Below are 21,641 nucleotides of genomic sequence, written 5' to 3' on the forward strand. Positions count from 1 at the left end.
GATTATGATTGTAGAATTGGTTGTGCAAAAACAGTCAGTGGGGGGGAGCTAAAGACTCAGATTAATGCAGAGGAATATGTTGTCTTCAATGTCTGGCGTCAGTGCATAAACTATGCAAAAGAAAAGCACTCTTACCTTCGTCTAAGACAGTCGTTCAGCCATAGAATATGACCGTCTCTCTCTGTGTGTCCGAAGAAACATCAACCGAAGAAACATTGAATGCACAATTCATACATTCAGGACAACCCAAAGTCTTAAGGTTGTCCTGAATGGATGAATTGTGCACAATTTAGTTTGGGTAATAGGATTCCCAGCTAATAAATAACCAGACACAATCAGTGAGCCCATTTTCCCATGATTCTGATTTGCTTTTCTTTAGTGACAATAAGGGACATAAACATATATTCACTAGTATGGATGCTGCACCTACCACACTTTGCCATTTAAAAAAGCCAGGCGCAATGCAACATGGGAGACTGGGCACATCACCTTTAAGATCCAAAGGCCTGTCTTTTGTTTTGAATGTCAACAAAGCAGTTAGCAGAGGCGATTAGAAAGAGAGCGGGAATGAGGGAGGAAGGCGAATTGTCGGGAGGGAGGGGGTGAAAGGGGGGGAGTGGGGGGGGAGAGAACACACAATTATAAAAGCTTCATTTCTTCAGAGAACCATAAAGTCCCGTCCCAGAAGGGCAGCTGAGCACAAATCAATTTCTTTCAGTCGATTACAAGCACTGAGGTTCTAACCTTCATTTGTGAGTCTAATACTCAGACAGTTATGTAGAACACACACCAATTAAGCAATTCTGCCAGAATAAAGAGGGCCGTGAACTGACGCGATTATGGGGCCAGGCCCCTGAGGAGGGCAGGTTACGAGGCTCAGGAGCCCAAAGGGGATGAGCGGCAGGGAGGGGGCCCGATCAAGCGAGGAGGGACGGAGGGAGGAGGAGGAGGAGGAGAGCAAGGGTACAGAAGGATGAAGATGAAGCGAGGGAGAAGAAAGTCATTTATTAAGGCTAATCCTCCGTGAAATGCTTGCATGGTAATAAGGAGGGGTGGCGGGGAGGCGTCTTGGGGGGGGCAGTAGGGGTCACGCTGAGACCGTGGGGGCCCGGCGGAGGAAAGGTGAAATATTCACCGCCCATCGAGGGTCACGCTGATGCACTCCGTTTGCAACCCCCCCCCCCCCCCCACCCCCCCAGCGCTCTGATAACACCCTCACCGATATCGTTTGCGCCAGAGGTCATGGTCAGCCGACGCCTGGCCTTGGAGGAACACTTTGGCCTTAGCCACCCCTGCATGCGCTGACACAGTTTGAGCCTTCCTTCTGTAAGCACTATGACGAGCGGGGACCACTCTGCCAGACAAGAGGACTGGATTAGCAGTCACCGTAGCAGCCAAATCAGAGATCTTCTGCCATGGAGATAGCTGTGCCCTCCTCAGGAATATCCGTTCCCGCCCCGCATCTCCACAATAACTGGTGTGGAAATCTGAGCGCAGGGGCGACTACGTTTCTTTCACCGTTTTTCCCGAAAATCTATTCACAGACTTGAGGAGCGAAACGCATTGTCTCGAGGCACTCCGACGCGCGACGTCCCCGCGCCAAGGTGCCAGGATCAGATCGGCCATTTTCCTCTTGATTTAAAGAGCCTGGATGCTTGTCTCCTCATAGGCATTGAGATCAACACATTGTCATTCTCCGCCGCCGCGGCACGGCACCCCTTCCCCGCAGCCCCCACTGCCGGAAGATTTATGGTAATTCCTGATAGCCTGTGATAGGATGCAGCCCATAAACCCATGTGAGGTATGTGTTTCTATGGTAACCCTTTTCCTCCACTCCAGCCCAGTGTTTCTTGCTGTAATTTTTTTTGTTTCTCTTCTTGTTTCCTTTCCGTATTATGGATGCCGTCTCTTTGGATGCCTGGCGGTAGGCGACGGGCTGTGGTAGCAAACCGCCGCGGCGCAGTCACAGATGTTTCCTTGTCGCCTTTTAATCTCTTATTCCCCCGGCGCGGCACAGAGCAACATACTCTCCCTTTAGAATGGTAATTGGACGAGATGAATAACAAATAAACAACACAAAACAGCGCCCGTGTTTGCGGGGAGCACTTTAACAGTTTGGAATGATCACACTTTATGGCTACTAATGCCTTGGAGACGGAGGGAGGCTGTGAATCTTTCAGGAGCACTACGGGACGCAGGGTTTCTCGCTTGTCTAATCAGTAGAAGATCTAGCCTGGGCCAGGCTGGAATGCCTCATTAAGACAGGAGCATTACCATAAAACATACTCACGGCGCATGGCTTGCCTTCGCTCCGCCACAATTTCCCACTCTGCTCCCCGAAGACATGTGGACACATTCACACGCACACGCACACGCACACGCACACACACACACACACCACACAGCCCCATATGGAAACCTTAACTCAAAGTGTGAAACAATCTGTCTCGCGTCGCAATACATCATTTGGCTCGTCCGCGATATGGGTGAGAGAAGCCCCCGCTTCAAACAACCAGTGGGGGAGATCAAAGGCCATGAGCATGCCGGGCGGGTACAGGAACCAAATTGTTATTTATACCGTTTACAGCCGACCGCTAACATACCCACATGATCGCGTTTGGTTCCAGTGACATCATCCATCTCTTTATCCGTCTCCTCGTGTGGTTGGCTTCCCATATGTCACCCATGTGAGACCATAAAAGCCCAGACTCTTTCAAAGTGCACTTTGGCAGATTCATTGCTTAAAACATTCAAGATAGGGATTTGATTAAGTGTTGCCAGACACAACGTCGTATGTTCGGGCGCTTGCTTTTTGGAATCTTTTTTTCGGTTTCATCAAACCAAACAAAAAGGTACCAGCGCCCAGCATCTGTCTGGTGGTGCATTGGGGGGGGGGGGGGGGGGGGGGGGTCGACGGCGTGGAGGGAAATGCGAGTGCTTTTCAGACGCACCGTGACATCTGAAAAACCGGAGTTAGCCGAGCTATTTTCATAAAGAAAAATAAGCTAGTTGCTTTTTCCTTCCTTTCCCCGAAGGGCTTTATTACAGGACGATATTTTGAAAGGCTATCAAATGTGCCAAACATTTACTTTGATAACTCCATCAGATGGCATCCTGGGTTTAATGGCAGCAATCTGCAAACGCTGAGCCGCACTCCTGGCGCTCAGACAATAATGGCGGGGAATAAATGCGAGGAAGGAATGAATAAAATCATTTCTTTTCTTTCCTTCTTCCCTCCAGTTCATAAATAATGCACCTTATGTTCGCCAGCGAGTAGTGGCCTCTTTAACTATGCATGCCCGACACCGGGTTTCTTCCCAGTTCCCCGGCGCTCGGCTGAGACACAAACACAGCGTGTACGGTGGGTCAACATGACAGCACAGGAGGAGGAGAACCTGGGGCTCCATCCATCCGCCCAGCCTTGGCCCACCACCCACATGGAGCAAACCATCCCTTAGGCAGGGGGGGGTTCCAGGCAGAGGAAGGCCGGCACCACCCACTCCATCGCCCTAACACCCCCTCTCTAGAGGGGCTAGCAAGCTGCTGCTGCTGCTGCTCAGGAACCAAACAGGAAATAGAGAAAGCACTAAATAAGGGGAACAAATGGGAGAGAAAAAAATGGGAGAAATACAAAGTGCAGGACTAATTATCCAATTAATGTGCAATTAAGCTCATGCAGCCTAATGGTCTGTGTTGTATTTGTTAATGACTTTGGCTGACTGAGGAGCCTATTCAACTCACTGTGGGCTAATGTTTGAAGCAAACACACTCAAACAGCCTTATAAGCGCAAATGAGCCCAATACGGCCGTGGTACAATTAGTAGGTGTCAAGCTTATATAGTAATTCAATATGAAAACCCTTTAATGCATGTGGCACGGTATGCTAATGTATATTGTGTTTTCTTTTTTTGCGTTGTTCTCAGGGCATACCGACTACAAATTCGCCGAAAATCAACCCCCTGACACATAATTCAACAAAGCATTTCATTAAGAATTTAATTATCTGCCGTAGCACCGTTTTCTAATGAATGCTAATTATATTCAAGCTAATATTTAATCACATACCATTCCTACAGTCAACTCTGTGCGAGGAAATACCTATTCTTATGAACATGCATTGTTCATTTATTGAACTTCAGCAAGTTAGCGTAATGAAGGAAGAAACATGGGCAATGCTTAAAAATCCTATTCGTTATTAGCTTTGACTAATTTCCTGCCCTATTGAGATCCTCTAGGAGGAATATTTGTATGCAATTAACAATACAGCCACAATTATTAGGAACATACATAGTTATCCAATTACTTCCTCCTCCTGTTCTACATAGGGTGCAGCCGGTCTATCAAGGGACTCGATGGTGATTGTGGACAAAGAGCACTGTCTGTGAAAGTCCATTTAATGAATGATAAGGACTAAGTCTATAACCACCGCCTATCATAAATGATGTTGTCAATCTGAATAATTCTCTGTGGGCAACTATAATAAGGTTGATAAAATAAGCATAGAAACATCCTAGTCATGCATTCTTTAACCAAGACACACTCAATCTAAGAGATAAGATAGCACAACACAAAAATATATATTTGCAAAGCAAATCCTAGCTACCTCTCTGTGAGTGCAGAATGTAGAACAGATGAGGTGTAATCCAGGGAAATGGTGGAGAGGTGCAAGGTACAACTGTGTGAGCAATGAACTCAAACTGCCCTTAGGTAAATGCTATTAACACTATCTGACAAGAGAAGGTAAACACAGAAGGATGTAATGTGTAGCCACACCCAGATAAGGCACTCATATAAGCACAACGTTACTCAACGGCCATAAGGTGATAATAGACCTTTGTAATTCTTATCACTTGATTGGCACAACTGTGCAAATACACTTAAACAGCAACAGATCACATACACACTTAAACACTGTGTGTGTGTGTGTGTGTGTGTGTGTGTGTGTGTGTGTGTGTGTGTGTGTGTGTGTTTCTGTGAGTGTGTGTGCGTTTGTGTGTGTATGTGTGACCAAAACTCTGAGCTTATGGTGGTTAGTATTCTGCTGCCAAGGGAGAAAGGTAGCAGTACATGACAAGCTTCCATTGAGACTGCAGAGGCAAATCTCAAAAGGAGGGACACCTGAGTATTCATCTTTCTTTTTTTTTTACCCGGAGTTCATAGCCGGTGCAATGGAACGCTGTGTGTCTGGGTGAGAGATGAATCACCAGGTCCCTCGAATCCCCAAGAGCCCTGCGCCCTGCGACTGGAGCCATCTGGACTTGATCACTATCTGGTACACCTCAAACCCAGACATGAAATGGCTCTCATTTCCTCTCTCTCTCTCTCTCTCTCTCTCTCTCTCTCTCTCTCTCTCTCTCTCTCTCTCTCTCTCTCTCTCTCTCTCTCTCTCTCTCTCTCTCTCTCTCTCTCTCTCTCTCTCTCTCTCTCTCTCTCTCTCTCTCTCTCTCTCTCTCTCTCTCTCTCTCATATGTATGTAAACAACCAAATCCACTTTCAGCGGCAATGTATTGCATGTCACGTGCGCGCTACACCTGCGGAGGGCGTTTCATCTCCACGTGGCACTCGGCCGCCGACGTGAAGCCCTGCCGTCTGGCCGGCCGGCGGCCCCGGCTTCATCACTCGCGGCTGACAGGCGGTGCGGGGGTTAATGGCTTACGCGCTCCGCACAGAAGGAACCCCCTTGAGGTGGAGGTGGAAATACCTTTGAAGCTCCTTTGTGACGGACAGAGCGCTCATAAAGTCCTCAGGGGTTACAAGGGATCACCTTGACAGGCCGCAGCTCTGCCCAAGCTGGGGGAGGGGGAGGGGGAGGGGGAGGGGGAGGGGGAGGGGGAGGGGGATAAATTGTGGTTCGGTTCCACGGAAATTTGCCGCAAAGGGGCTGGCAGCTTGTGTTAGTTACCAGACAGTTTTAAATACTTCTCTCAATGCGAATCCAATTACTGGCAGTCTTTGTTTGCTCAGACAAAAGTGGCTGTGTTCAAGGTCTATGTCTCTGATTATAATCAATTCCCTTGGGAAGGGTGTGTGTGTGTGTGTGTGTGTGTGTGTGTGTGTGTGTGTGTGTGTGTGTGTGTGTGTGTGTGTGTGTGTGTGTGTGTGTGTGTGTGTGTTTGTGTGGGTGTGTGCGTCAGCATGTGCGTGTGTGTGTTTGTGTGTGTGAGATATGGATTGAGACTTGCCATATGTCAGTGATGGATGTAATTGTGTGTGTGCACGTGTGTGTTTGTGGAAACTCTTGCTCAACCATAAAAAAAAAAAAAAAAAAGCCCAAACTTTTCACTTCATTTCTCAAAAGCAAAATGAGATTAAAGTCGACTGGAACTCCCTTGTGCAGCAAGCGGGCCACCTTTCTATGCAACAAACATGACAGATGATGTATACTCAAAAGTCTGTTTCCTTTACCAGGAGGGTCTACTCTGTTAATTGATTACTTGGCAGATGTTCTCCCAACGTTGTCATTAGTGTAACAGGGGATGAACCACCTGTTCCATTTAGGATCACACAAGCTCTTTGTGAAAGTCAGTGTTGCATCAACAGTAGCAGCAGGGAGAGAGTCTTTTCTTGAAAACAAAATAATTTTTACCCAACTTCATATTATTATATTGGTTATTCATTTTGAATGAGTAGTAGCAATCAGTACACATAGTAGTTGTTGTGAGAGTTGAAGTAGCAGTAATAGTAGTAGTTGCTACTATTATCAGTATTATTCTTACTGTGAGTGTTATTCTTACTATAAGTATAATTTATATGTGTTGATTATAATTGTGTTAGCATTAGTATTAGTATGAATTGTATTTATGTGTAATTTGTTGTTATTGCAGATGGCTGTGTCGACCCTGATGAATTCCAAAATGTTCATATTTTCATTGAAATTTGCAAACATGTCTTTAAGGAGATTAAGTCCCCTCTTCCCTCGTGCCTCAGTCCCAGCTCTAAATCAAGTTAAGCACGGCAGCCATCAGCCAAGGCCCTGAAACAATGGCATTCTGTTCTGCATCTCGTCATTGTCATTACGCCTGCTGCGCTTTTGTGGCCTGTTTACAAGCTTAATAAATAGCTGCACAGAACATCTGTGAGGCACAGAAGAGAGCTATAGCAGAGGGTTCTTCGAAAAACAACTGTCTGCCGTAAAATCCCAAGACTGCCTCTACCTGTATGGGCTGGTGCCAAATAACTTTAAACACACAGAGAGGATCAACAGCAATATTGAACTAATGGTTGGTTTCGCTGTGGTGCAGCATAACGTGAATGAAAGGACCATGATGGAAAATAGATTACACTTTATTAAATCTCGATCACTAGAAAAAACAGGAATAGAAAGCAACTGGTAATCAATACTAATTGTGGATCTGTAATACACACGGAAAGAGACCCTTTCCAGAACCCACAGACACTTTCAGTATATGGGCCGGTCCATGTGTCTGGATATGTAAATGTAAATTTAAATGTTTGTAAATAGTGATCCTATCTAATATTTTGATATCGACCAAGCAGCAGCGATTGCATTATGACCGACCCAGAGAGATCAGCATTAACCTACGTCGTCGTAACTCGCGCTACAGAATGATTGAACAATCGTTAAAAACCTGTCTAAAATCTGGACACCTGTTTCAATTGTGATGATGGAAAAATAAAATCGGTCAAAAAACCGATGATCCTGGCGCTGGTGAACGACTGAGCAGAAGCTGGTTGGTGGGTGGGGGGCTTTGTGTAAACATCCTGGCAGCTCCAAGGGCACGCGGTACAATAACTTATGGAATGTTTCCCGTCTCCGTCTCGGCGGGCGGATAACTCACGCTGGGGGACGGTGCCGGCGGTGTCATTTGTTATGGGTGCCGCTGCCGCTCCCGCACGCCGCGCGTCACATGGGTGATTCATCGCCTCGGCACCGCAATAACACAGCGGGAGGGGGGGGGTTGGGATGGTGGCGGGGGAGGGGGGGGTCTGGAGTGAAGAATGGATTAACAAATAAGATAAATAAACGCACGTCTCTGACTGATTGGCATCGTGGCGTTCGTTATGTTCGTCACTCCTTCAGACGTCTCGTTTGATGATAACAATGGAGATTATTCTGGAGTGTGCGAGCACAATGAAGGCGCGTTGAGTAGCATGCGGCGCAGGAGATGCTCACTGCATAACACAATATAACTCTCTACAGACAGCCCTACTGATGGTGTCATAGTGTGAGTTGTTCCAGCCCTCACCCTGTTTTTTTGCAACAATCCGAAGTAGATTGGTCAACTTTGAGTTCTTTCCCGTCCGAGCCTTTCTGTCGTGAAAGTCTCCTGGCGAATAAAGACTGGGAAGAAAAGTTGTAACATCTTCTGTTGCCATGCAAGAAAGAGTAATAAAAGTTTGAGGTGAGCTAAGTTTCTACCCTCCAGCCACTTACTTCTGACGCGACATAATCTCCACAAGGAAGCAAAAATGCAAATCACAGACGTAGCGAAAAAAGCTTGCCAAAGCACAAGCCACCGCGACCATCTCTCACGTCCAAAACAAAAGGTCAAACTCTCTGGCAGCCCGCGTTTGGGTCCAGCGGCCTAATAGCCTCACTTTTCACCCCGTCTTGGAGAATTACAGCGGCCGTTAAGTGTGCTTAATGAACGCCATAAAGCAGGCCTATAAAAAGGGTGCTTTCGGTGTGCCCGTGGCAGGGAGCGTTCACAGGTCTCAGAATGGTTCAGGAACTTCCTATACCCCTATACCCCGGCCCCTACTCCCCCTTCCCCCCCCCGACACCCCAACCCCTCCGCACTGAGGACGACCGCCGACAGGACTCATGCAGGAAGAGAGAGAGCGGGGAGGAGGGGGCGTAGTTTAGGGTGGGCGGGTAGGGGTCGCTTCCACAGCGTTAATAAGCTCTAATATTTCAAAGGAGGACACAGGGCCCTGTTCACTGACCGTTATATTAAAAATCAAAAGGTGTGACCTCGTTAAGATGGATGTCTGGTCGTTCCGTCCCATGGCGCCTCTTGCTCTGCTGATGGAGCACTGCATTAAAAGGTGCCTCTTTGCTTTTTAAAGCACCAGCTCCGGCTGCAGATATACGGGGAGCACCGGGGAGCATAACGAGTGGCATTTAATTAAAGAAAAGTAAGCTGTGGGGTTTTATAGACTGGCCAGGGGATTGCCGGATCTGGTAAGTAAGTGGAAATGAGGGATGCTTGAAAGGCGGCATAAATCTAACTCAGTGCTAACTTAACCTTGCTATCCTTGTAAAAGTCAGCGCTAGGACGCTGCGCAGACTGCTATCTCCCTTTCAACTATGTCGGAGGCTCTCGTTTAGATTGCAATAGGTGTAATGTTAAGGGACAGCAGATACAATAATAAAAAGGATTACTCATTCATTGACGACCACATAACAAGATAATAAAACACACATTACTGCAGGATGACGACATGGGGGATATTTAGTGTCTAGACAAATACCCGTCGAGATAAAGAATATTAATGAAACTTTGGGGACCGGATGGCCCAGTGGACAGGGTGTTTTACCCTCAGCGGAAATCCAAAGCCACCAGGTGTGGCTTTGGATTTAACCGTCTACCGCTACGTGACTAAATAGTCAACAGTAATAAACCTGGCTCGGCCCGGAGCCCTCAGCTGGGTCTGGTCCCGGTCTGACCGCTGATTAATGGGCCGCTAATTAATGTCTGAGGACAATGACAAACGAGTGGCACCTGAACCTTTGTAGACGGGCTTGTTAGGGGAGATCTGAGCCCCCCCCCCCCCCCTGACAAAGTTAGCATAGGAGAACGCTCCTAATTGCCGTGGCACCATTATGAATGGCTCACAAACAGAGGCACAGCTGTTTTGACGTGGCGCGCTGAGGGGGAGAGAAATCAGATAGAGGATTAGAAGGCAGAGCTCTTGTCTGATGTGCTCCGAGATAACTGCCGCCAAAGGCCTTTAGTCACTGACAGCAACAAAGACGACGCAGTCGATGGGAGATGTGAGAGGAGATGGTGGGAGGCAGGCAGGGGGAGGGCAAGGATGATAAATTCATAAATAAAAAAGCCAGTGTCCTCCGGTAGACACAAGGATGTGTGGAAGACACATTCGGAATACACTGGAAACTAGGTCCGCGGATTACATTTTTATGGCTGAAGGTATTTTTTGTGACAGAAGCAACGGCAGTATAAAAATACGAAACAAAAGAAATACATCATTTGGGAAGATGAGTACAAATGCTGCTCTTAAGTATAGGAGCGGGGGAGAAAGGCTCCACTTCATTCATCTTTAACTCTCTTGATCTCTCTCTCTCACTCACTTGGCCCTCCTGCAAACGTGAGCGCCCGCTCCCTCGTAGGAGTGAAAGCCCCGTATGGATGTAAGTGTTCAGATATAATCACGGCTGAATCACCGTCAAAAACCCCTCGAAGCTTTCGTCTCTATAATGCCCAGATTACAGACTTTAATAATAGAGAAAGTGCACTCTGTGCTATTACGCACTATATTTATAACAGCGGCGTCTGAGCGCAGGGGGCTGGCGGTGGCTTACTGCTCTCCGTCCCTCCATCGGGAGCCATCACACAAGCGCTGCACCAGCGCCGTCCAGGGCCCACTAGCTCCGCTTCCACGGGGCCCCTGGTCCTTGAGAGATTAATAACCGCCCCGCCGTCGTCTGGCCTGCCGGGGTCACGGGGTCAACGGCAGGCCACCCCCCCCCCCCCCCCCTCCCGCTCCCCAGGTATTTATTTTCCTTTGCCAGCTTTGTTTAAATCCCAAATTAGAGTTTCCGTTGGGGAAGGCAGACGGGGAAGTGGAGGGGACGGTGGTAAGGCGAGGGCGCCCCGACTCATTCCCTAAATATTTGGAGAGCTGGTAATTTGCTTTCTTTGATATGAAATGATTTCCTTTGGAGTTAGGAATCTAATGATTTCCATATGTGTCCTGGGCAGTGTGTGTGTGTGTGTGTGTGTGTGTGTGTGCATGTGTGAGCGTGTGTGTATGCGTCTGCATGTGTGTGTACGTGTGTGCGCGCGTTTGTGTGCATTGCATGTTGGTCTCTCTGTCTGTCTGTCCGTATCTATGTGTGTGTGTTTTAGTGTGTGCGGGTGCATGCGTATGTCAACGTGTACTTGTGTGTGGCGTGCGCGCGTGTACGTGTGTGTGCGTGCGTCTGAATGTGACCCCCGTGGAGATCCCCACGGAGGACTGTGTGACGCTGGGTGACCTCCTCAGACAGCGAGCTGGCCTGGTGCATAGCAGTGCGCTGTGCTGGACGCTGTGGGTTGTCGGACGCTGTGTGTTAAGACGTGGTAGACGTGTCAGCCCGCACACACAAAACACGCAGGAAATGAGGACGGCTGCAGTTCACAGCTGGGAGGCGAGGAGTCCTCACATGGTGCTGTTGTTGATGCTACTGGGGTGAGTCACATCACTGCACTCTGTTTACTCTGACTTTTAAAGTTAAACACAGTGTCACACTCTTTGAGTCATATATAAATAATAACAACACCTTTTTTTTTATATTTTTTGTGTAGCGGGTGGATATATTACAATTAAGTTAGTTGTAATATCGGACATACAGTAGGGTTATGTTGTGCAAGAGAATGTTATGGATGATTTTTGACGGCGTAGCCCATCAATGCTTTCCCTTGGTTTCTTTATATATTCTAATTGTAGCTATTTTAAGTAATTTTTTCACTGAATGTATGAATTGTGCCGGTAATTTTTCCTTGGATCGGTTCATTTTTCTTGGTTGTTTTTCTTTGAATCGGGTCAGTCCAAGTCAGCCAATGGCAGAAAATGTATATAGTACATGTCACCGCAAGATAAGTGAAAAGGCATTCGCCGTTTCTATTAATTGCTGTGAATAATCTGTAACGCGCTACAGTTTGATCAAACCACGGCATTATCCCAGAGTCTGTTGAGCCTGCACTCTCTCTGGGGAATTATAAAAGATAAACAAGTGTTTAAAACACTGCTGATTATACATGGTTTGAAAAGCATTTGAAGCCCATACGTTAGACACCGAAATGGAAATATATGTTAATTTGCCAATGTGAGGCTCATTAAACATGCAGGACAGTTGTTTGAGGACAGTTGTTTGAGTATTGATAGCTCTGTTGCTTGATCAAAGGTAAAAGTATGCCATGAAGGGAAATGATGGGCATGAAATGTGATAAACAGGCAAAAAAAATGACTTTTAAATGTGGAATTTCTGAACAAAAACATGGCCAAAATCGGTTTAAATTTGGAATGTTAAATTCACGATTAGTTTGGTGAGATGAAAATACAATCAAATATGATCGATAGAACAAATACAGTCACTATTTTATTGTTCCGTGCCATATTCTAGCAGTTCATTGGATTCATCAATCACTTACACACAAACACACACACACACAAACACACGCCAACAATACCACACACACACACACACACACACACACGCACACAGACAATCCCCTTTCATACAGTACATTTTCGGCAAGCTTCCTCCCTGTTTCAGATATAACGGAATAAATCATCGCCGCTTTTAAATTCATGCAGTTTTACACAAACAAATAGACACAAACAGTCACCTCGTAATTATATGCTAAGGAAGTGCACACGCTGTGAATCAACAACAATGAACCTGCCTCCCCCGCCCTGCTTGTCCCGTCACAAGCCTGTCAAAACACATAGACACGGCTGAGAGAGAGAGAGAGAGAGAGAGAGAGAGAGAGAGAGAGAGAGAGAGAGAGAGAGAGAGAGAGAGAGAGAGAGAGAGAGAGAGAGAGAGAGATTGGAACCTTAGCAGGCCTGACGTTTGCAGTTACATGGATAAAGATAGACAGAGAGTGAAGCTAGAATGATGGAGTGAGAGGGAGAGAGTGACAGGTATAGACAGATATAGAGACAAAGCGAGAGAAAGACTGACAAAAGAATCACAAAGCAAAGAGAAATAGGAAGAAACCGAGGGACCGAGTGAAAGAGAGAGTTAATGGAGAGAGCGACTCAGGGCCATCAATGGCGCGATGGAAAGAAAAAGAGAGGAGAGGAGCCGGAAACCAGAGTGAGAGAGAGATGAAGGAGGAGTGCTGGCCCCCCGGACCTGCCCAGCAGCGCTGGCCGAGCTGTCATCTCCGGCCTGTCACTCCGAAACCTCCACTGCTTAGAGGGGACAGCAGCCAGCGGCCACACGCACCAGCAGCACACAAGTCTGACAGTGTGTGTGGGCGTGTGTGCAGTGTCTGAGTCAGTGTGTGTGTGTGTGTGTTAGTGTGCGCGAGAAAGAGAGCGAAAAGAGAGGGAGAGAAAAGAGAGAAACGAGAGAGGGAGAGAAAAGAGAGGAACGAGAGAGCGAGAGAGAGAGAGAGAGAGAGCGAGAGAGAGAGAGAGAGAGCGAGAGAGAGAGAGAGACTATTAGTCAGTGTGTGTGTGTGTCGTGGTCACCATGAGCAATAAGCGGATTGTGGCTTTTGTGTTATTTCTACTTCACTAGTTTCGAAGAAGATGAATCTGCAGCTGTGGTTGTGTGGGGTTGTGTTCGTGCGATGCTGTGTTTGCATTGTTTGTGCGCTACTGTGTGCGTGCGTTTGTGTATTCGAGTGCATGTGTCGTTGTGTGTTCATGTGCACGTTGTGTGGGTGCGGTTGCTTGTGCGTATGCAAAAAAAAGGGGGCCGCTTCGTCGTCAGTAAGTCGTAAATGCTCCCAAAAAAAACTGCCACACACGCACAGACCCACACGCATTTTACAGCGGAAGTAATTGCAGCCCTGGCCGGCTTGAGCTCGTCAGTGGATTCCGATAAGGCGGCGGTATTAAACGCGACACAAGACGGATACGCTCCCTCACGTGTCACACGCCCCGTCGCCACGGCAGCCAGGCGGCTTGTTATTGCAGATTCCCGGCGTGATAGATGGAGATGTGATTTCACGCTCATCCCGAGGTAGAACAACGGCGCGACAACAAAAACAACAACAACAACATGTTTGAGGCGAGAGATGTTTGGCTGCAAACAACGCTGTATCTCTGTAAACGCCATTAATAGGGAGGAATTAATGAGGAGACGCAACACTCACACACACACACACACACACACGCACGGTACCGGCTCCTTTAGATCACTCGCTAGCGCGTTTCCACTTGTATATCTATCCCACTGTTTTACTGGATATCAAGAGCTACATCTGTCTGTCAGGCAATATGTCTTACCTTCAATCCATCTGTCAATGTTTCCACGGATCTATGTATCCATTTCCCTATGTATCCATGTACCTATCCATGTATCCATGGATCCATGGACCTATTTATCCATGTATCTACATATCCATGTATCTACTTATCCATGGACCTATGTATACATCCATCTATGTATCCATGTATCTCTGGACTTATGTATCTATCCATCTTTGTATTCATGCATATATGAAGCCATCTACCTATGTAGTCACCCCTTTATATATCCATGTATCTATATGTATCCACATATCCATCCATCTATCGTTGTCATATTCTCCTACAAACACGAGCGGGGCTTACTTCAGTTAAGACATGTGTTATTGACCCAGAGTGGGTGAACTGTTCGCTGGAGAAGGGGAGTAAGGACGTATGGGCCGAAGAGCAGGACACACATGCCGATGGAGGTGGTGGAGGAGGAAGGCTGTGAGGAGGGGGAGGAGGTGGTGGAGGAGGGGGAGGAGGAGCGAGAGGAGGTGATGGGGAGGGGGATGGAGGTGACGGGGGGGTGGGTGGCGATTGGCGCTGATGCCTCGTCTCCAAATGGAAGATAGCAGCACCTTCACAGTTCATTACCACTTCCACCCCGCTCGCGTTAATCAAAACGCTCCACGCCTCCACGTGTGGAGGGGGAAGTGTTTTTAGTTGATCATATATATATATATATATACATATATAGATTTATCTATGTACACACACACACACACACACACACACACACACACACACACACACACACACACACACACACACACACACACACACACACACACACACACACACACACACACACACACACACACACAATTCCTAGTTAGCAGCAGTGAATGAAATGTATACTTTTTAATCACCTATTTCACATGAGCAGGGTCTAAGCACACTAAACACACACTACATGTCTCTGGGACAAACCGTCGGTTGATTAGGTCAAACCACAGGCGCTGTGCTGTGAGCAGGTCTATTGCTCCTTGTTCCTGCTTACGCATGCAACATGCATACATACATATACATGCTTCATATTCAACATCATAACCGGATGAGTGTCAAGTTGCTCCGACGTATACATTAAACATAAAGTGTAATCAACGTTCCTTTTCCTGGTACGGTCCTGGTTTAGTAGGGCCTGGTTTGGTAGGTCTGGTAGGTCCTGGTTTAGTAGGGCCTGGTTTGGTAGGTCTGGTAGGTCCTGGTTTAGTAGGGCCTGGTTTGGTAGGTCTGGTAGGTCCTGGTTTAGTAGGGCCTGGTTTGGTAGGTCTGGTAGGTCCTGGTTTAGTAGGGCCTGGTTTGGTAGGTCTGGTAGGTCCTGGTTTAGTAGGGCCTGGTTTAGTAGGTCTGGTAGGTCCTGGTTTAGTAGGGCCTGGTTTGGTAGGTCTGGTAGGTCCTGGTTTAGTAGGGCCTGGTTTGGTAGGTCTGGTAGGTCCTGGTTTAGTAGGGCCTGGTTTGGTAGGTCTGGTAGGTCCTGGTTTGGTAGGTCTGGTAGGTCCTGGTTTAGTAGGGCCTGGTTTAGTAGGTCTGGTAGGTCCTGGTTTAGTAGGGCCTGGTTTGGTAGGTCTGGTAGGTCCTGGTTTAGTAGGGCCTGGTTTGGTAGGTCTGGTAGGTCCTGGTTTAGTAGGGCCTGGTTTGTGAGGAACTGTACTACTGTCACCATGTGACAGTTGACCCTCATTACGCCCAAAAGGCTGTGGTTTGGTGTGCTGTCTTTGCCCTTCTCAAAGCACCACCACCCCCTCCATGGTCTAGTCTTCAAAGACCCGGCGGATGTCTGGTGTGTCTCCGTCGACTTGCCGCACCTCGTAGCCTATCATCGTCTCAGGCTGGTTTGGTGGCATGCCGTGCCATCCAGCTAACTTCCTACGGCAATTAGCATCGCCCCCCCAGCATGGGGGGGGTCCATAATGTTCGGGTTTAGGGGCGAACAGCCACACATAGAAATAGCTGCTGTTTGGTTTTCATTTGGTTCACTGGTGGTGTTGCAGCGTAAAAACCTTACTTTGCCTCCACACATGGGTTCTGCTGCGGCAGCAGAGTCAAGGACAAATGTGGAAGTTGCAAAATCAATCACACAATTGGCACAAGTCAGGTTTCAGACGGATTAACCAACGGTCACGAATCACGAGCGCTGTATTGCAATGTGGTTGATCAACAACATAATTAAGTATTAAATAAAAAATAAAATCGAATTTCATGAATTATGGTTTCTGCATAACGACAAAGCTTCCTGAAATCCAGGACGGCACTTCTGTCTACTATTCACATGTAGAACGCTGGTCCCGAGGTCTCCAAATAGATGGTGAAACTGTTTGAAAAATCTATTCTCTGCTCTGCATGAAGATTGAACATCATTGTAATAGCATCAGTGAGACGCCCGCAGCCCAGTCACATTGAGATAAGCTCCGTGTTCCACATTTAATACGGACACATGCGGTAAATAGACATATAAATCCCCTCGAGTTAATCTACATTTCTCAAGGCCATTTCCTGCTTGGCATCCAGCACCTTCCATCCAATTTAAAGAGAAGGCCTCATGTCAGAGCGAAGAGAAATTTATTCAAAACCAATAAAACAGCCGCTTGCTGCAAATAACCGTGGGCCAATCATTAAAAAGCAGTGACAGAACGTCTGCGAGTCGAGACGCCGACCGCATCTCCAGGGGGGGGGGGGGGGGATCCTCGGACCTGAAGACCCCCCCCGCCACTGATGGACACTACCGTTAGGGGGGGATGGGTTCCAATGGAAACACCTCACGGGCACGGTGTTACAAAAACCACAAACCCCTGCAAAACAACCGACTGCACTCGCACTCGAGGAGAGAAGATAGTTTAAGAATGCGGCGTTCCCACCCAGGGATAGAAGGCTGACACGGAGGCATAAACAAGAGATTCAAGCGGTGGCTCGGTGTGAATTCCGGCATCAAACCTTGGCTGGCAAGTGAAACAAGTGGAGCCTGTGGGATGCGTGCGTCTTCATTACCCCGCTTCTGGCACTGGCTTGTCAGGTGGAGGATGCTCCGGGCCCTGGGTGCAATGTGTGCTTTTGGGTAGCGGTGACTGCCTGCTAATTACCAACCCAGGCAGCCATTAAAAAAATGAAAAGGCAGTGTCGACTGAGCGTCGACTGAGCTAATTTGTCTAATTACATCTTTGTAACTCATGAAAAGACCTAACATTGCCCCGAAGGCTTGCCGCTGGAGCTGGATGCTAAACGGGAGAGTGTTTCCTGCCTTGCGCTTAACACTCCATCGGAGCTGGCGGTAGCTGGAAGGCACGGAGGAAGGGGGGGTACAGGGGGTATGGGTGGGCTGGGCTCAGTTATGGAGTTCCCAACCTATTGCCGCTACCGTGGTAGTTGGAAGACGGGAAATGGGGGGAGGTTTGGGGGAGGGCGAAGAGTGTGGGATGCAGGAGCTTCATCTCAACCCCCCTGAGATTCCTCTCCCCTGGGACAAACCCCCACGTTCTGCTGTGAGGTGGTCCCCTGTTTATTCCCTCCCCTGCAACAATAATGAGCCATTTCTTACGTGGGTTTCTTTCGGGATTTATCAGCAAAACCAATATTTGGTGTCAGTGGTGAGAGGCAGAGGCTCCCTGTCAACGTAATAGATTGTGTCATGAGTCGTCATGGCAATGAGACCCTGTGGCAGCGCTGCTAACAAGCACACCGCCCGTGGGGAGGGACGGAGGGTAGGAGGGAGGGAGGACGGGGGAGGCAGACCTGTCATGACATCTGTCAATTAAGGGACTTTTGGGGAAAATCTAAAAAACTGAGAGTCTGCTCCCAATTATATATTTTTTTGCCTCTGGTTTGTCAAGAATAACAAAATAACACAAACAAATGTGTCGCCGATTTTTACGTGCCTGTATTCGGGACAGGAGTCGCGGGGAGTCACATGTCACCTGTCCTTTGGATTGTGGCAGGGCACCGGTGATGCAAAAGAGCCGCAGAGGATTGCCAAAAATAAACTATAATCTGATATTAATGGATATTAATTCCACAAAAGACACTGAAGACTCCACACGACACATACGTCCTTAAGGAGATGTTTCTATCTTAGGTGACTCTTGCAGTGGATCAATACCATTTTAATTCCACGCGTCACTCATGAGCAGGTGAGGTCCATCGGGGTTCCAACCCGTACCCTTTCAGCTGACCTCCCTGAGACGGCGACGCACCCGAGAACCACCCGACCGTGAGGCGTTTATAACTCAGGCAGGGGAAACAGGATGTTGGGTTATGTGTTGTGTGTGCATACGTGTGTCTCGAAGGGAACCGCGAGCAGCGTTCAGTTTTTTCTCCTTGGACCATAGTTTAACGTGCTGACACCGGCGTTTCTCAGACGTGGTTTCAATCAGGTAACGAAAACACGAAGGGAGGCCGAGGTGGTTTTGCACCTCCGACCTGCTCATCTATGGAAGGGCTGCTGCTGAAGATGTGTGAATCGAGACACAGTTACGACCTCAAAGACCGGATGAGGTCCACAATTCCCTTGCAGGTCTTTTGTGTGTTCATTTTTTTTGTCTCGCTTTCATACCGCCCCTTTGTTCCGTTTCACTGCTTCTCTCAGTCTCTCTCTCTCTCTCTCTCTCTTTCTCTCTCTCTCTCTCTCTCTCTCTCTCTCTCTTTTGCTTTCACTCACTGCTTTTTCTTATAATCAGGTGAGATTAAATCTGCCTCCCCACACACACACACACACACACACACACACACACACCTCTCTTTCTGTCACTAACCGCTATCGGTTGTGAAATTTCAGAAAGCAGTGCGATTGTGGGAACCGGCGTATCAGTGGCGCTCATCTCGCCGCTGAGACTTTAGAGACCAGCCCTTGGCTTTCCGACGCGGTGAGGTGGAGGAGGAGGAGGAGGAGGAACTCACAGCGCCTCACACCACCTCAGAGGCTGCTGTGCAACACGACCGCAGACAGTGGAAACAGCTCCCTTCCCTAGCTTGCCATCTCACACTCTCTCTGTCTCTGACTCTCGCTCTCTCCCTTTTCTCTTGAGAGATAGCACCGGCTCGTCTCAAGATCGATTTACAACGTTGCGAAATAACCAAAATACCCCCCCCCCCCCCCACACACACACACACACCTCTCTGCCCCCTTCTGTTTGCATGTTCTGCCAAGCAGATAGGATACAAAAAAACAACAGAAAAGGAAGAACGGGAAAAGCGAGATGGGCGATGCGATAACGCAGTGGCTTAGAAATCCATATCAATCACGGCATTCTTTATCCGTGGAACACAGAATACCTGGAGGACAAAGAAGGAGGAGCGGACTGATGCTTTCCAGCGGGTGGACATTATGTACAGCGCCATTCAACAGCCCGCTCTTTCTTCCTCCCACCTTAAATTGATGCTCTACATGCAATAGCACGACCGCGCTTTAATTCTTTGCGCTTCACAATTGAGTCGGCTTATTGAATTTCAGGAGGGAACACAACAGAACCGAAGTCGCACACTGGTGAGACGTGTGTGTGTGTGTGTGTGTGTGTGTGTGTGTGTGTGTGTGTGTGTGTGTGTGTGTGTGTGTGTTGTGGTGAAGGCTGTGTAGAGCGACGGTGACGCAAGGTGATCTCTCTTGGGGGTCCTGTGAGGACACAAGGGAGGGAGAGAGAGGGAGAGAGGGAGGGTGAGACAGAGGGAGGGAGACAGAGACAGAGGGAGGGAGACACAGAGAGAGAGAGAGAGAGAGAGAGAGAGAGGAGAGAGAGAGAGAGAGAGAGAGAGAGAGAGAGAGAGAGAGCGAGAGCGGAAGTATTAACATCGTTGAAGGAGACAACAGTCATAATCTCACTAAACTAAAGGTTGTTCGAAGGTTTGGGGAACTGCGGGAGACCACAAAAAGGTTATTATGTGTATCATCATTAGAAAAAAAGAAGTACATTGCCGATAAGAATGGTCCTAATAAGAAGTGCCCCATGGACATGGTAAGAGACGGAGGTTGATTCAGGGTCCTAATGCAGACGTTTTGCCTGGTCATGAGAATAAGGCAGTTGGATCTGATGAACTGCCGCTCTCAATTACTCTATAGTAATAAACTGCGGCAGCTACCTAGTCCATGTCAAAGTACTGTTACATCCCAGCCGGCGATCAACAGAAAGCCATTACTCCTTACCACTGCATTACATCTCCAATAAAGGCATTCACATCTCAAATAAATAAGCGTCATATAAAAAATTAGGACCCAAGGACCATTAGAGATGTATGGATAAATGATAGACGTACCATGCAATATCCAAATAATTAATAAATGCCACACATCATTTCGTGCCTCACACATCCACCCCTCCCCCCCTCCCGCGGCCCCCCTCACACACACACCCAAACCCACACACCACTCCTTTGTAATGGGAGAAGGTTTCAGCTCTCTGCCCTCCCCTGCATCCCTGAATGGCGGGCCGTTATCAGTGCTGCGATCCGGGCCATGCCTCCCCTTCCCTACCGTCCTCCCTTCCCCTATTCCTTCCCTTCCAGATGCATTAGCATTGCTAGCTGCGCCGCGGCGTCAGTGGCTCCATCAGTAATGTCATGGGCACTTTAACATGATGAAGCTCGCCGTAGCCCCGCTGGCATGAATAATTCACATACCACGCGAGGAAGGGGGGAAGGGAGAGAGAGAGAGAGAGAGAGAGAGAGAGAGAGAGAGAGAGAGAGAGAGAGAGAGAGAGAGAGAGAGAGAGAGAGAGAGAGAGAGAGAGAGAGAGAGAGAGAGAGAGAGAGAGAGAGAGAGGAGGAGAGATTGACTTTGCAACGAGTCGCAGGAACAGACGTGTGATCTTTAAGGCGCGCCGGGCCTCTGCTCTGCTTGAGCGGGCAATTTTAATTCAATTGATAGTTTCTCTTCTAAAGTGAAGACCTTGGGCCATGGCAAGCGGAAAAAATAAATAGGTAGGGATCCAAGAGCGGGAGCCATGGCAACCCGACTGAGCTAGGGTGTGGTGTTGCAGGAGCGGTGGTGGCGGAGGTGGAGGAAGTGGTGTTGGTGGGGGTGGGGGTGGTGTGGAGGACGTGGGGGGTGTCTTCCACGCCCATCCATCAGCATGGCACTTCAATGATTGTCAAATAAGTAGCCCTGTCCAAGCCCATCTTTTATGATTATGTATGAATGAATCTATCTGGGGATCACATCATCCGGCGTGCGCACTGCCACAATCTCATATACATGATAGAGGACGGCATGGAGATGGGACCCACCGCGGGAGAATGAATTGGCGGGCGAGATCGATCCCCATGGCGGCCCCCGCCCAGGGGGACGGCGCGCTGTTTCATCATCTGGAAATACGAAAACGGCCGCCGAACAAAAAAGGATGCCATATGCTATCGCTGTAGCTCTACGTTGGACGTAGACTGTGTTTGGAACCCAATCATTTATTGGGGGGGAGAAATCAAGTGTCAAACGTGTATGGTGTTATATTGATTCAAGCGATCCTGGAGTGAAAACGTATGCACCGAAAAGCACGGTTCTACTA

At 48.2% G+C, this 21,641-nt stretch overlaps 1 long non-coding RNA gene across 1 annotated transcript; it reads right to left on the reverse strand.

Annotated features, from left to right (window-relative positions):
• Positions 1–1,784: 1,784 nt before the first annotated feature.
• On the reverse strand, positions 1,785–15,135 carry LOC132459538 (uncharacterized). The gene is made up of 2 exons (XR_009526255.1): positions 14,279–15,135; positions 1,785–14,242 (listed from the first exon to the last, which is right to left on the reverse strand). It is a non-coding gene; the product is annotated as an uncharacterized LOC132459538 (long non-coding RNA).
• Between the last annotated feature and the right edge of the window lie 6,506 nt (positions 15,136–21,641).

The sequence above is a fragment of the Gadus macrocephalus genome, chromosome 6 (assembly GCF_031168955.1).
Source record: "Gadus macrocephalus chromosome 6, ASM3116895v1".
Classification (NCBI taxonomy): domain Eukaryota; kingdom Metazoa; phylum Chordata; class Actinopteri; order Gadiformes; family Gadidae; genus Gadus; species Gadus macrocephalus.